Genomic DNA, 16,751 nt, shown 5'->3' with positions numbered 1-16,751 from the left:
CAAGCAAGTGGATGTGATTCATATCAGGGCAACACTCTGGTCCAAGCAAGAAAAATAAAAAATGAGAGAGTCTTTATTGGTGAAAACCCTCACGGGCTCCATAAGGTGACGGGAGCTGATAGAAATCAAAAAATGAGAGAGTCTTACTGGTGAAAACCCTCACGGGCACCGTAAGGCAACGGTAAGTTGAGAGAAAGAACAAAATGAGATAGGCTTGATGGTGAAAACCCTTCGGGCACTACAAGTCGAATAAGGATTGTGAATCAGATTGGATAATCAGAGCATTGAAGCCCAGTTTCACAGTTTAGGAGTATAGCAGGAGTTGAACATCAGACTTGCTCAACAGAATAGGCCACAGGTGCATGTCGTGGTCATTAGAGTTGGTATCCACATCTGATAGGTTTCTACTTTGTAGTTTTGTTGTTGGGAATCATCTCTTTCCTTTGTCCTTTACTCTGTTCCTTTTGTCTTATTTACTTCCTTTTCTCTGAGTTTGTTTGGTCAAAATAATTAAGAAATGACTTCAAAATTTGTCACCAGCTTTCCAATTGCACAAAACGGGATCTGGCCAGCACATCAAAGTGGCATAAGTTAGGAAAGAACAAAGTGCGCACTGAGTTAGTAACATTCAACATGCTTTGGGATTCATGTGAAATACAAAGGTTTGGTATATATCAATTCATGAACAATGTAACAGATAGAGGGGGTAAGGTGAACGGATCAAAGGTATTTTCTATGATAAGATTGACAAAGAAAGTGGTTAACCAGTGGCAAGCAAGGTCTTCCAAGCAGAAATCAAAGTTATCATGGCAAGTGAAGGAGCAATAGACCTCAAGGCCAAGGCCAGTGGTTTAAGTCAAGAAAGAACAGCATACGCACTGAGTGGGTGGCAATTGAAGCGCTTTGGGATTCACGTGAGACACAAAAGTTTGGTAAATGTCAGTTCATGAGCAATGCAACAGATAGAGGGTATTGGGTCTGAACGGAGAAGAGGTATTTTCTGTGATAAGGATGATAGAGAAAGTGGTTAGCAAGGTCTTCGAGTGGAAGTCAAAGTTATCATGGGAAGTGGAGGAGAAATCGCTCTCAAAGTCAAGGCCACATACCAACCACCACATTTTAAACTGACAAGATTTTTCTTTGATTGAAACAGGGGCAGAAAATTTCGTTTGTTTCGGAGAAACCTCCATAAGGAAAGGCAAGCACCAGACAGGTTTGACCGTAAACTCTTAGGACCCGCCTGGATAATGGGATTTAATTTGAAGTTTTCAGGACCCTCCTGGAAAATGGGACCGAGTTTAAAATTCAAAACGATCATGAGTAGCAAAATCTAGTATAAATATACCCCAAAGGAATATAAGTTGGCTTCAAAGTTTGCATGCTTGAGATAGGTCAATTAGGAGTTTTTAAGACCCTCCTGAATAATGGGATATAGCTTTAAGACTTCCATTAGATAACAAGATTTAGCGTAAGCTCTGTTGTAGGTTAGTGCAATTCAGCCGTAAAAATTGTCACTTTTATGATAATACTTGATTTTTTATTTTCAGGACCCTCCTGGATAATGGAGAGTAGTTTAGGACTCTCTTAGATAACAAGATTTAGCGGAAGTCACACCTTTAGAAGATATAACTTAGATTTAAATTTGTCGATTAATTAAGAGTTGTTAGGACCCCTCTGGATAATGGGACCTAACTTTCAAACTCTTAGTAATATTTGGTAATATGATTCAGTTTAACACTCACATATGTGCCCAGCTATCATACTGGGGCAGAAAATTTTCTTTGTTTTATCTATTTTTGTTGAAATCAGGTACCCACTTGGAGAACGAGGAGAAACAATTCAAGTTCAACAGTCAGGCGCTCACCTGGAGAGCACGGGAAAACAATTCAAGTTGAGCAATAAGGAGCCCACCTGGAGAGCACGGGAATACAGTTCAAGTTCAGCAATCAGGCGCCCACCTCGAGAGCACGGGAATACAATTCAAGTTCAGCAGTCAGGCGCCCACCTGGAGAGCACGGGAATACAGTTCAAGTTCAGCAGTCATGTGCCCACCTGTAGAGCACGGGAATACAGTTCAAGTTCAGCAATCAGGCGCCCACCTGGAGAGCACAGGAATACAGTTCAAGTTCAGCAATCAGGCGCCCACCTGGAGAGCACAGGAATACAGTTCAAGTTCAGCAGTCAGGCGCCCACCTGGAGAGCATGGGAATATAATTCAAGTTCAGCAGTCAGGCGCCCACCTAGAGAGCACGGGAATACAGTTCAAGTTCAGCAGTCAGGTGCCCACCTAGAGAGCATGGGAATACAATTCAAGTTCAGCAGTCAGGCGCCCACGTGGAGAGCACGGGAATACAATTCAAGTTCAGAAGTCAGGCACCCACTTGGAGAGTACGGGAATACAGTTCAAGTTCAGCAGTCAGGCGCCCACTTAGAGAGCACGGGAATACAGCTCAAGTTCAACAATCAGGCGTCCACCTAGAGAGCACGGGAATACAGTTCAAGTTTTGGCAATCAGGCGTCCACCTGGAGAAAAGGAAAGCATCTATTATAATTCGAGTTCAGCAATCAGGCGTCCACCTGAAGAAAAGGGAAAGTTCTCAGATCACAATTCAAGTCGGCAACAAAGGGACTTCATCTAGAAAATACAAGGCAACAGGAATTACAAAGTCAAGTTTGAAGATATAGATAGGATTCTTGTAATGCATAGATCATAGTTTAGTCTAGCTTCTTTTATTTTGTCATGGTATAACAAGGGGCTCAGTAAGCAGTAGCAGTAGCAGCAGCAGCAGCAGCAGCAGCAGCAGTGAAATCACAGCTTCATGGTAGTCCCAGCTACCAAAACTTCCCGAACTACACTGACCTGATTCCTTTATAGCCAAGGATATGTAGACAACCTCGGAAGCAGGTGCGGTCAAATCTTTCAAAAATGCTTCACACGGAGTATTCAAGCGGGCAAAAATCGCTCGTATCCGCTCACTTTATCTTTGCACGAAAACTCTCCATGTTTCCGAACAAAGAGGGGCAGCTGTGAGCATGTAATTTTTGCCTCATATGAATTACTCCCATAAATTCAAAACAAAATAATTCTTTCCATTGGTTGCAATTTCGTAGGTTTTTATAACATTTTTGTTAATTGTTTGCACTTGTATGTGCACGTTTATTTTATTTAATTCATGAAAAATACAAAAATATGTTGTATTTGCATTTAGGATTTAATTTTACATTTGTTAGACTAATTAGTAAATTAGTTGTTTTACAAAAATGAAAAACAATTACAAAAAATAACTCATTTTGCATTTATTTTTACTTTTGATTTTGAATTTTATAGTTTTCTTTTAATTTAGGAGTTAATTAATTTTTATAAATACTATGAAGGATAATTAGCTTATTTTGGTAAATTAATTTAGTTTTAAGAGTTAATTTAGGTTTTATTTTTAATTTGAAAAAGGAAAGGAAAATTGGAGAATTAAAAGAAAACGGAAAAAGAATTAAAAGATCTGATTTGTTTGGGCTGTTCTAAATGAATATCTCCTAGTCCCAAACATTTTCCTCCATGACCCGTTCGATCCGGCCTAAAACCCATGCCTTTACCCGGTCCAGCCCCCCCTTGTGTTTAAACGAGCCCATTTTGAAGACGCAATCCCAGCCATCTATTTCATCTTATCCAACGGATGAGAACTGAGGACCACTTTAATATATAAATGTCAGAAAGACCCCCTATCCCCCTCCCCCAAACCGTCTCTCACACACACACCTTGAAGTCCAGCGTAACGCCGCCCTACTCCGCCCACCGGAAATCGCTTACGGCGGTGGCCGGCCACCAATCAATCCCAAAATCATACCCATGACTCCTCTCCACCTCCCCGTCTCAAATATACAAACAACTCCTCTCAAATCCGTCCAGAATTGCTCGAATTTTAGATCAAAATTTGAAACTCTAGCGCCTCCCAACTTTCCCCGGTGGCGGCGCCACCACGAACCACCACCAAATTTACACCATATGACCTTCTCCCTCCCCTCTTTCCAAATCTATAGCCCTTTACCCTCGAATCCCCCTGAACTACTCAAATATGGAATCCGAGGTCGAGTTCTAGGTTTTCAAAATTAAACCCACGCAGGCAAGGTCATTTTTCCGGATTTCTTGGCTTATTCAAGTTTGTTCAGCACAAAATAATGATGCTCGTTTGTTCTCCACCAAGAGCAAATGTTTGACATTATTTTGGGTTGACTCGGAGGGCCAATTCCAAGTTCGAGCATAGGTTGGTGAATTTTCTCATTTCTATTTATTCGTTCTTGCATTTCTTCAGTCTTCCCTCCTCCTCATCTCTTTTTCTTTTCTCTTGTCGATTTCAACTGAAACTCGATTAATCTTCTGGTTGAGAATAAATTTTGTCTTGTGATTCCTCGTTAGTTTTTTTTTTGTTGTTGTTTTGTTCAAATCTATTTCTCGGATTCTTTTAGTCCGTAATCTTCTGGTTTGCTTTGGTTTGGTCATTTAGGTAAATTAATTGGGCCCATGATTTGGTTAATTTCTTGTTCTGTAGTCAAGTGATAAATTCATTTACCCCCATCTTTATTTGATCACATTTCTTAAAAGGCTTCCGAGTTTATTCATTTGGGAAACTTTGGTCAGATTTTAAAATTGGAATATTTGGGTAATTTGAACTGGACTCTGAAAGTAAAGGGCCCAAGAAGAATTTTCACTTGGGTTACAAACCCGCATCAGTTCTGACTTTGGGTCAACTTGACCCATTTGATCTGCTAAGAAGTAATATTCAGAGGTTTAAGGGGTAACTTGGGTAGTCTACTGAGGGAATCTTTTAATAACAGCCTTAGGAAGCTTCTTAGAAGCTGCAAAATAGCCTTACTTGGTTAACAAGTCAGAAAAATGAGGGATTAAGCTGCAAAAATAAAAATTGTGGAAGGTCTAGCGGGCAAAAAACTGAACTATTTCTGCTGCACTAGTAGCTTGCTTATAAAGGCATTATTAAGAAAATTTCAAAGGAGATTTTTTGGGGGGGAGGAAAAAAGAAGAAAAAAATCAGAAAACTAAGAAACGGCTAAGAACTTCAAAATTTACTGTTCCATTGAATTGATCTTCTGTAATCTTTGGAGTTTCTAAATTTTCGAATCCATTTTTGATTTGATTGGGGGTTAAAAATGGATTAAACTTGGCTTTTATTGAGAGTTTTTGGGTGGATTTTCACTGAATAGTTACTGTTCCATTAGGTTTTCTTGAATCAATTCTGTTGTTTGACTCATTTACTGGTGCTGGATTGCTACTATTTTGTTGTTGACTCTCCATTTCCCTTTTTATCTTCGAATTCCAGGTACATGTCTCTGAGCTTTGCTTCGATGCAAAATTTCAATTTGAGGATGGGAATGAGAAGTCAGACTTATCTGGGTCTTGTTTATGTTTTTGTTTCTGTTTTTGTGCCTTAGATTGTATGAGTTGTTGTGTATTCTAGTTAACTTCAGTTTTGAATGATGGAACTCTCTTAGTTGTACTCCATTTGGGACTTTTGAAATGATAGCATGATAAATATGTTGTGAATCAGACTTAGTTTTAGATAGGATGACTATCCATGCTTGATGATGGGTTGTGTGTTCGAAATGTTTTCTTGTTAATAGGCTAAGGGTAATCATGATCATGTTTGATGTATTTCCAAAGGGCATGTGAGTGATTTTAGTTAGAAAATGGTAGAAGTTGAAATGCTTATTCAGTATGTTTAGATGTGGAAATTAAGGAATGGGCATGATTATTTGGTCTTCATGGTTTTCAATAGTTGTAAACTTTTATGGTTTCATTAATTAGCATCTGAATGTGCTTTAAATAAAAATGGTTTAGAAAGGTTTTCGGTTAGTTTTGGCCATTTCTTCAATGCCCAACAAACTGTTAATTTAATCTGATGGCTTTGCAGTGTCAAATTTACAAAGATACTGATGCCTAAATTTTTTTTTGTTATCACTTCCAAATCTGATTGCTTCTGATATTATACGGGTTCGATACGGAACTCCTGAGCATTCAGCTTGTGCATTGTTTTGCATGAATCAGGCTCATTGGGCCTGAACACAAAAACGGTTGGCCCAGAATTAGGATAGGGCGTTAGGCCTCGTTTAGGCCTGTTTGATTTTGTTGGCTCCATTCCCCTGCTTGTTGGGTTTATGGATGTCAATTAGTTCGGGTTTCTTAGCAATATATATTCTGAACTCCTAGAATTTCCATCTCTATCATAATTAATTGATTTTTAAAAAAAAAAATTGGATCGGAGGTGTGCCATATTAGACAACACAAATAGCTATGGCCCTCGTGAATTAATTTAGAAACACTTTAATTAGAATAATTCGAGGTGTGCCATGCCAAGCAAAAATCCCAAATGTGTGGCCCTTGTTTAATTATTTCTTTTAAAACCCTTAAAATTCGAGGCATGCCATTTAGCGAATTTCCATGGCCCTCGCAAAGTTAAAAATGCGTAGTTGCTTTAGGCGCTTTATTTTAATAATTAACTTTCTTAAACTCGGGTGTACATTTTATGTGACCCAAATTCAAATCTTGACAATGTCAAATAAAATATGTCGCGGATCGCGGGTGCATTTCATGCGGCATGATCCAAAGGCGTGTTTTGTATAACATTGAAATCTTCTTAAAATGAATTAAAAGCGGTTTAAAGTTAAGATGCACATAGGTCCAAAATGTTCTAAAATCAGATAATAGGCCAATAATAACAGTTGAGCGACCATGCTAGAACCACGGAACTCGGGAATACCTAACACCTTCTCCCGGGTTAACAGAATTCCTTACCCGGATTTCTGTGTTCGTGGACTGTAATACAGAGTCAATCTTTTCTCGATTCGGGATTTGAACCGGTGACTTGGGACACCATAAACTATTCCAAGTGGCGACTATGAATCTTTAATAAACAATCTCGTTTATTGAATCCCGTTTAGAGAGTGGGACCCACGTCTTGAAATCCGACGAAACTTACAAAATCCGACAACCCATTCCGATACGAGTTCGACCATACAAATTATTGAATTCCGACATCGGATTGGCTTTCAAATCTTAAATTTTCGTTTTTGGAAGATTTGTTAAAAATCCGACTTTTCTTCCATAAATTCATGGGTCCATGATGTAAATGAGTATGGAATCATGATCTATAAAGGATTTATGATAAAGAACACTTGCCTTGTTCAAATTTGTGAAAACCCCTCTGAAAATCGCCCAAACTGAGCTCCCCCAACTCTATTTTTGTCAAAAATGGGCAACACCCCCCCCCCCCCCCCGTTTAATAGCATTTTACGATTTGGGCGTCACAGGTGGCGCTAGGTGCTGCATGTGGCGCTGATTCCAGTAGCCAGGCAAATTCCGGCGCCAGGGATAGCGCCCGGCGCTACCCTGGGCGCTGGCGATGGAAAATTATTTTTTTCCCGATACGAAAATATGTATAACTCACTCATACAATGTTCGAATTTGACGATTCTTTTTGCTATGACTCTGTAATTTCGATACGGATCTAATACTTCAATTAAAAACGAATTTGGAGCTCATTTACTTAATGTTATACCACTTATTCTTGAAGAACGACATCGAAACATTCTTGAAACGCCCAAGTTAAACTCCAATAACCATCCAAACTCCACCTGAGACCCTCGGGACCTCAACCAAATATATCAACAAGTCCTAAAACATCATGAGGACTTATTCGGAGTTTCAAATCATGCCAAGCAACGTCGAAACTACAATTCACACCTCGATTCAAACTTATGAGTTTCAAACTTTTCCTTTTACAAAGCGCGTGCCGAAATGTATCAAATGAATCCGGAATGACTTCAAATTTTGTACAAAGTAATAAATGACATAATGGAGTTGTTTCAAATTTTCAGAATCGGATTCCGACTCCGATATCAAAAAGTCAACTCTCGGTCAAACTTTCCAAAAATTATCTATTTCCCAACTTTCACCAAAATGCGCCGAATTATCCTACGGATTTCCAAATCCAAATATGCGCATAAGTCCTAAATCATCATACGAAGCTATTGGAATCATCAAAATTCCATTCCGAAGTCATTTACATAAAAGTTAACTCTCCGGTCAACTGTTTTCTTTTAAGCTTTTTAAATTAGAATTGTTCTTCCAATTGATCCCAAATTGTCCGAAAATCAAACTTGATTACACACACGAGTTATAATACATGTTACGAAGCTTTTCGAGGTCTTAAGCCGTTGAACGGGACGCTAATTCTTAAAAACGACTAGTCGGGCCATTAGATTCTCCACCTCTTAAACAAATGTTCGTCCTCGAACGTACTAAAAATTATTCTGAGGTTTCCAAATTGATGATTTTACTTTTACACATATACTCTCGGTTGATCTTACGTTACCGCATTAGACATAAACCCGATAATACCATCTCAGTTGAGATTATTTCCTTTTATCCATATTTGTGAACTTTAAGACCAAATTTCTTACTCTCTAAACATTTTCAAAATGGTCCAAATTTATTTTTCCACATCAACACACGATATTATTCTCATGTCAACACACATCAACTTTTAATAGCGCTTAATACTTCGAAATTTTCCCGGGATGTTACATTCTCCCCCACTTAGGGTCATTCGTCCTCAAATACACAACGTAACTTATCTCTTTCTTTGCACATCTCAATGTCTCAAATTTGTTTTCTAACTCCTAAATTTTTCAGAAATTTCGGCAGAGTCTCCCCTGTAATTGGGACTATCCACCTGTCAGAGTAACACCAAAACAACTCCTAACAATACATCCACAACTCAACAAATCACTGTAATGTGTATATCAACAATGCTAGTTTCCGCATTACAAGCATTGCTTTATCATAATGATATCTGGACATGAAACAGATCATATATATGCCCATAACTACGCCTATGGTCTTAATAGTTGTTCATAAATCACAACATTGCCTATTAACCTCATGTTAACAAAATCTTGTTTCAAACCTCCACTTTACTAACAATAAGGCATGAAGACCTCATAATTACTTACGCAAATTAATGACTCACATTTAACACCACCTGGACACTCACCTCGTAGGCTAAAATTCAATAGTTACAATACAATTTGGCAAATTATGCACAGAGATATTCATATAAGAATTTTCAAATAAGCCTCATAGGCATGACTCCCTAAAAGTACTATAGTACAAATTTTTAATTTCACAAGGGAGAATTTAAAGACAAAATTTTTTTTTTTCACCACAAGGACCTCGTCCTTATATAACATCCACCGGAGCTTGTAGTCTGGTTTAAATATTTCATATCATATAAAAGAAAATGTGAGCATCTCGTCCTCAACTCTGAATCACAAGTATTTTACACATTGTGCCAACTAAAATTTTCCATTTCCTTTCTTTCTTCTTCTAAATAATTTCCGTTAAACAAAATCACAACATATAAAGATCCCTCATATCGATAGGGAATGTAATTCACAATTGAAATCAATCATTTGGAAATTGCATCGAACTCAATGAAATGATTAACAAAAACTACTTTTAGCCTCACAACTATTTTTAGTGACCAACACATAGTGATAGACATAGTTATCTCCATATAATCTCCCAACAGGAGTGTTCACATAAGTAAATTTAAGATTACGAAGCTCACTCATGAGTAGAGTATATTAGGAGGACTTGCCTCAATACTCATAACCGAATCAAGTTAAAGAAATTGTTCCTTTATGATAACTCGAGTTCGTACTTGTAACGACTCCATCTAGTGTAGCGACCTCAGCTATACCATAGCAAATATATCAATGAGTCGGTCCTCTACCTCTTAGGCACCATTTACCCACTTTTCCTCCACCCCTAATTGGTAGTGTAAGTAGAGTAGTAACTGTAATGGAGTACGTGGCACGTGGGCTCTGATGGAACAGATTTCTCCCAAGTCTATGCCAATTTCTCAGGATGTTCCTAGTATCACCATTTTCATAACAACCCATTCGCAGTTCGACTGCTCATACTGAGTCTGTACCGAATAACTTAAATAATCATTGCAGGAAATTCCATGCCACGGGTACATTAAAAGATGACTGCCCCACGCGAGTGTTGTGATTAACTTAAGCACTACGAGTATACTGAATATATTTCCATGACCCCGCTGATACTGAAATGTAGAATTATTAAGGACACGAGAATATTTCAAGTCTCATCATCATCCCATTCAAATCTCAGTTCTTGATCATATACAAGTTTTGGAAAACCTTTCAATACCACATAAATACATCTCAGGACAAAATTGGTATAACACATGACCCCGCAATTTGATCGTTGATAGTGGACTCTCCTTACTTGGCACGAAATCATAGGACAATCTTCCGTCGATCCACAATACTAATCTTCACCGCTCATATAAGTCAACCAGACGCCAGGGCCCATTGCACCCCTACATGATTCACTGGGTGATCTCTCAATACTTCCGCATCTTCAATCTTGGCAACACGTGGTAACAATGATTGAGCAATCCTGGCTCCCTTATAACCCCTCTGTGGTACCTTGACCGTTGGTGCATAGTTATTACTGAGCGCACAATTTCACACACGAGTGGATGTAAAACAGCATAAGTTATATCCTTCAAATTGAATAAACACCGCACGATAAGGAATGAATGAAGTGGATTTTTTTTCCTACTAGTTCTGTAGCCTCTTGAAGATAAGTAAAAACGTCTTTGTACCAATCAGCAAGACTCTACTAAACTTGTCTGTGAATTGTGAAACCTATGTAACCTAGGGCTCTGATACCAACTTGTCACAACCAGGATTTCCCGCCCTCGGGAGTCGCGATGGCGCCTACTAGTGAAAGCTAGGCAAGCCAACCAACTGAACTATCTACCTTGTTTTCATTTTTAATGCGATAACAGTTAAGAGCCAACAATTAGATAACAACATAATTGAATAAGCGGAAGGCTGCACTGTAAAGTTTTAATAATACTGCTAATACCAATCCATAACAAATCTACCCAAGACTGGTGTCACAACTTCACAGACTGTCTAGGAGTACTACAAATAAAGGTCTGAAAGAAATAAATACAACATTGTCCCTCGAAATACATGAAAGAAACAGGAATAGTAGATAGAAGGAGACGCCTTGGCCTACGGACGCCTGCAGGACTACCTCGGGTCGCCTGATGAACAAGAAACAACAATCTTACTACAGTCCGAAGTCTACAACACTGGGATCTGCACAAAAGAGTGCAGAGTATAGTATCAGCACAACCAACCCCATGTGCTGGTAAGTGTCTAGCCTAACCTCGGCAAAGTAGTGACGAGGCTAGGACCAGACTACCAAATAAACCTGTGCAATATAGCGTACAAAAATAATAGGAAGCAGATAACAATGATGGCAACAATGATCAACCAGTGATATAAATAGCAGGCAATAAGAACACCATAAATATTTCTCAACAAATAATAAATACAAGTGAAATCAATTAATCAAGTCCTTCAAATATAAATCTTTCAAATAAGCATTTTTCGAATATAATTCTTTCGAGTAAAAGTCACCTTGTGATGCCTCATTTCATAATCATAAATAATATAGGTCTCAGCCCACTTTCATATTTTCACGGCACCTCGTGCCCATATATTTCTGTCTCACATTGCACAACCATATTCTCATGTTACTCAATTCATAGGTTTCATAACCCAATACAATTAAGAATGTTCAAGGAGCCTCATTCACTTAACATAAAGTAGAGTACAACTTCCAACCCAATTAGGAAATCAACAAGAAAAGATGAAGTTATTTTTAGAAATCATTTGATAAAGAAAATACCATTTTCAATTAAAGTACAATATCGAAGGAATCATTACCTTTAATACGAGAAATTAATAAATCAAAACATAGTAGAAATTCTTTTTTAAGTAAAGTACAACCTCAACGGTTTAAGGAAAATGTTGTTGAGAAATCAATTGAGTTAAAAATGTAAAAATTGGTGAAATTTGAAGTATTGAACTTATAAAAAAAAAAATAAGGCGAGGTATTGTAAACACTATGGATTCCAACACATGGACCACAATAGTAAAAGGTATCTAAACAGTTAATACACTTGAATTGTTAATAACAAGTAAACACAGCAAATAGAAAGTGCACAGCATCACCCTTCGTGCTTTAACACTCTCTCACCAAAACAATATACGGCATCACCTTTCGTGCTTTAACACTCTCTCACCAAAACAACACACACCCTTCGTGCTTTATACTCTTCCTCACCCAAGCAACAAACACAAGAAAAATAGGGTAGGGGAATCTATATCATCTAAATAAAATCAAGTAATAACAGAAAATCAGTAAATAAACGTAAAGGACAACATATTTCAATTAGAATCAGGAAAAATCAAGGGCAAGTGCACGGCATCACCTTTCGTTCTTTTACTCTCGTCCTCACCATAAGAATCAATATAAACCGCACGGCATCACCCTTCTTGTTTTTACTCTCATCCTCACCATAAGAATCAATATAAACTGCACAGCATCACCCTTCGTGCTTTTACTCTCATCCTCACCATAAAATCAATATAAACTGCACGGTATCACCCTTCGTGCTTTTACTCTCATCCTCACCATAAGAATCAATATAAACTGCACGGCATCACCCTTCGTGCTTTTACTCTCATCCTCACCATAAAATCAATATAATCGGCACGGAATTGTACATCGAGCGGCACGGCATCACCTTTCGTGCTTTACACTCTTCCTCACAAAATCATACACGGCATCACCTTTCGTGATTTACACTCTTCCTCACCCAAACAATAATCACAAGAAATAAGGGCAAGGAAATAAATGAAATCACAATAAAATCTCGGCAAGGGAACAATAGCACAACAATCAAATCCCGGCAAGGGAAACAACATCAAAACAATAACATCCCGGGAAGGGAGACAATATCATGGTTCTCTCTCTCCTTTCTTCTTTCACGTTTACTTCACAACTCAAATCACAACTTGAGCCAATGTTCAACAATTCAATTCTCAACTTGAGCCAATGTTCTACAATGCTCAACAATTCAATTCTCAACTTGAGCCAATGCTCTACAATGTTCAATAATTCAATTCTCAACTTGAGCCAATGCTCTACAATGTTCAACAATTCAATTCTCAACTTGAGCCAACGCTCTACCGTGTTCAATTAACAATAATACTTCCACAAGTCATATTCCTCAATAGAAATTATCATATAGAGCATATACAATACGAAACGGAGTTACATTAATCAAAGTATAAGACTCACGGGCTTGCTTGACACCAACGTATAGATACTCGTCACAATGCCTATACGTCGTACTCAACAAATAACACATAACAAATAGGACACAACTTCTAATCCTTTAAACTAAGGTTAGACCAAATACTTACCTCGCTTTGCAACCAATTCAAGCTTCCATCACACCTTTGCATTGCACATTAGTGTCCGAAATCCCTAAATCTAGTCATAAACAATTCAATATACTCAATACAAGTCGTAGGAATTGATTTTATAGGAATTTACTAATTTTTCGGATTAAAATCCGAAATTCACTTAAAAATAAAAAGTGGGACCCATGTCTTGAAATCCGACAAAACTTACAAAATCCGACAACCCATTTCGATATGAGTTCAACCATATAAAAATTATCGAATTCCAACATCGGATTGGCTTTCAAATCTTAAATTTTCGTTTTTGGAAGATTTGGTAAAATCCGACTTTTCTTCCATAAATTCATGGGTTCATGATGTAAATGAGTATAGAATCATGATCTATAAAGGATTTATGATAAAGAATACTTACCTTGTTCAAATTTGTGAAAACTCCTCTGAAAATCGCCCAAACCGAGATCCCCCAACTCTATTTTTGTCAAAAATGGGCAAAAAAAACCTGTTTTATAGCATTTTACGATTTGGGCGACATAGGTGGCGCTAGGCGCTACCTGTGGCACTGATTCCAGTAGCCAAGCAAATCCCGGCGCCAGGGATAGCGACCGGCGCTATCCTGGGCGCTGGCGATGGAAAATTATTTTTTCCCCGACACGTAAATGTGCATAACTCACTCATACGATGTCCGAATTCGACGATTCTTTTTGCTATGACTCCGTAATTTCGATACAGATCTAATGTTTTAATCAAAACCTAATTTGGAGCTCATTTGCTTAATGCGATAGCACTTATTCTTGAAGAACGACATCGAAACATTCTTGAAACGCCCAAGTTAAACTCCAATAACCATCCAAACTCCACCCGAGACCCTCGGGACCTCAACCAAATATATCAGTAAGTCCTAAAACATCATGAGGACTTATTCGGAGTTTCAAATCATGCCAAGCAACGTCGAAACCACAATTCACACATCGATTCAGACTTATTAGTTTCAAACTTTTCCTTTTACAAAGCGCGTGCCGAAACGTATCAAATGAATCCGGAATGACTTCAAATTTTGTACAAAAGTCATAAATGACATAATGGAGTTGTTTCAAATTTTCAGAATCGGATTCCGACTCCGATATCAAAAAGTCAACTCTCGGTCAAACTTTCCAAAAATTATCTATTTCCCAACTTTCACCAAAATGCGCCGAATTATCCTACGGATTTCCAAATCCAAATATGCGCATAAGTCCTAAATCATCATACGAAGCTATTGGAATCATCAAAATTCCATTCCGAAGTCATTTACATAAAAGTTAACTCTCCGGTCAACTGTTTTCTTTTAAGCTTTTTAAATTAGAATTGTTCTTCCAATTGATCCCAAATTGTCCGAAAATCAAACTTGATTACACACACGAGTTATAATACATGTTACGAAGCTTTTCGAGGTCTTAAGCCGTTGAACGGGACGCTAATTCTTAAAAACGACTAGTCGGGTCATTACAACTATTAACTAGCACCACCACCATACTCCACCACCTTCACCACCTCCAGCACCATCACCACCACCATCCTCAACTATAGTCATTACCCCCACCTACCACGCCACCATCATTCCCAACCACAAACACAATCATACACTCACTTACCTCAACTACCACAGCCAACCACCCCATCACCATCAACAACTATAGCCGGCACCGCCCACCATTATAAACTTCTACTATCTACCATCACCTTCCTCAGTCACAACCATAACCACCGCCACCACCCACCATTATTAACTATCACCACCCACCACCACCATCCTCAACCATAATCGTCATCGTTACCAATCTGAATCACCACTAACTAATACCCAGAACCACCACTGTCAACCAAAACACCACCAACCACCGTCTCTAGTCGGCATTCAAGTACCTCTGTTAGCCATCGCCACCACCAACTCTCTCTCTCTCTCTCTCTCTCTCTCTCTCTCTCTATATATATATATATATATATATATATATATATATATATATATATATATATATATATATATATATATATATTAATTAGTATTTTGTTTGAATTTTATATTTCTTAAGTTTTAAATAAAGATAAATTTTATATATTCAGATGTTACAAAAACAAATAGTCTTAATCATTTAGTATTCAAATCTTAATACACATTTTAAAATTCAGAAATTTATTCAAATTCATATATTTTAATTTTAATACACATCTTGATATTCATATATGTACTCAGATTCAAACGTCTTAATCTTAAAAAAAAAAAATGAGGCCTAAATGATCAAACTTATTTAGACATGGATAAAAGCCACGCCTTTCAATCAGCTTATTAGCTACGGTTAACTTTCTTTTATTTTTAAAATATTTTGAAAAAAGCCACGCCTTTCAATCAGCTTTTCCCAGTGTATTCTTGTAACTGCTCATGCACGCTAATGCAGATTTATTCAATAAAAGACACCAATTTAATGGACTTGCTTAGTTCTTTGATATTGATCAATATAGAAAATATAGAAAATATTAATTTGGTGGATTGGGGGTTTCCGTCAGGGTTGAGGGCAAAAATTAGAATTTTACTAATACTACAAGTATATTTGTTCCCCTAGTGTAATTGAGGCTAAATGTCAACAAATTTCGAAAATAAAAGAACAAATGTGACCCTTTTTTCTTTCTTAAATGCAAGTTGAAAACATTAACAGTACGCACCACTTTTAGTTAAGGTGTCAAATCAAATGATTTGATCAAATTTAAACATTCCAAAATGGGACAAATCAATAAAGCAATTATTCAATTTGCCTAAAATTTGTTTGGGTTAAAACGAGTGGGTCGAAGATATGTCAAATAACGGGACCGCTCAACTATTCCTTCTTTTTCATTTTGCCTTTTCTAAAAAAAAAAAAAACAAGTGATACGTTGTGTAGTTTTCATAAATTATTAGTTTAGGTGGAGTGGTTCGTTCATTTGGATTAAATATGCTAAGAAGAAATATAATATTGAGAAACCAAAAAGAGAGTAAAACTTATTTTTTAATTAGTTAGTTAGGTGGAGTTTTATATATCAATTTTGTTCAAACAATACAATAAAGAGTACCTAACATAAAATCAATCGTGTACATATAGAGTTTTCAAAATATTTTTCTTACTTAGCAACCAAACCACCGAATAATAACTACTACGTAGAAATTAACTCGCAAGGATGGCCGAGCTGGTTGACCAGGAGATCCCCTGAATAGAAGGTCGCAGGTTCAAAACCCCCTGCAAGCTTTCTCGGTCAAGCTCATCTCACAAGGCTTGCCTAGCACGGTGTGATTTGCAAGTTATTATACTGAAACAAGGTTTACTCAGAGCGCACCTAACAAATAGCGGTGACGGGTT

This window comes from Nicotiana sylvestris, chromosome 7, assembly GCF_000393655.2.
Source record: "Nicotiana sylvestris chromosome 7, ASM39365v2, whole genome shotgun sequence".
Taxonomy (NCBI): Eukaryota; Viridiplantae; Streptophyta; class Magnoliopsida; order Solanales; family Solanaceae; genus Nicotiana; species Nicotiana sylvestris.
Note: the sequence above shows the minus strand (reverse complement) of the source record.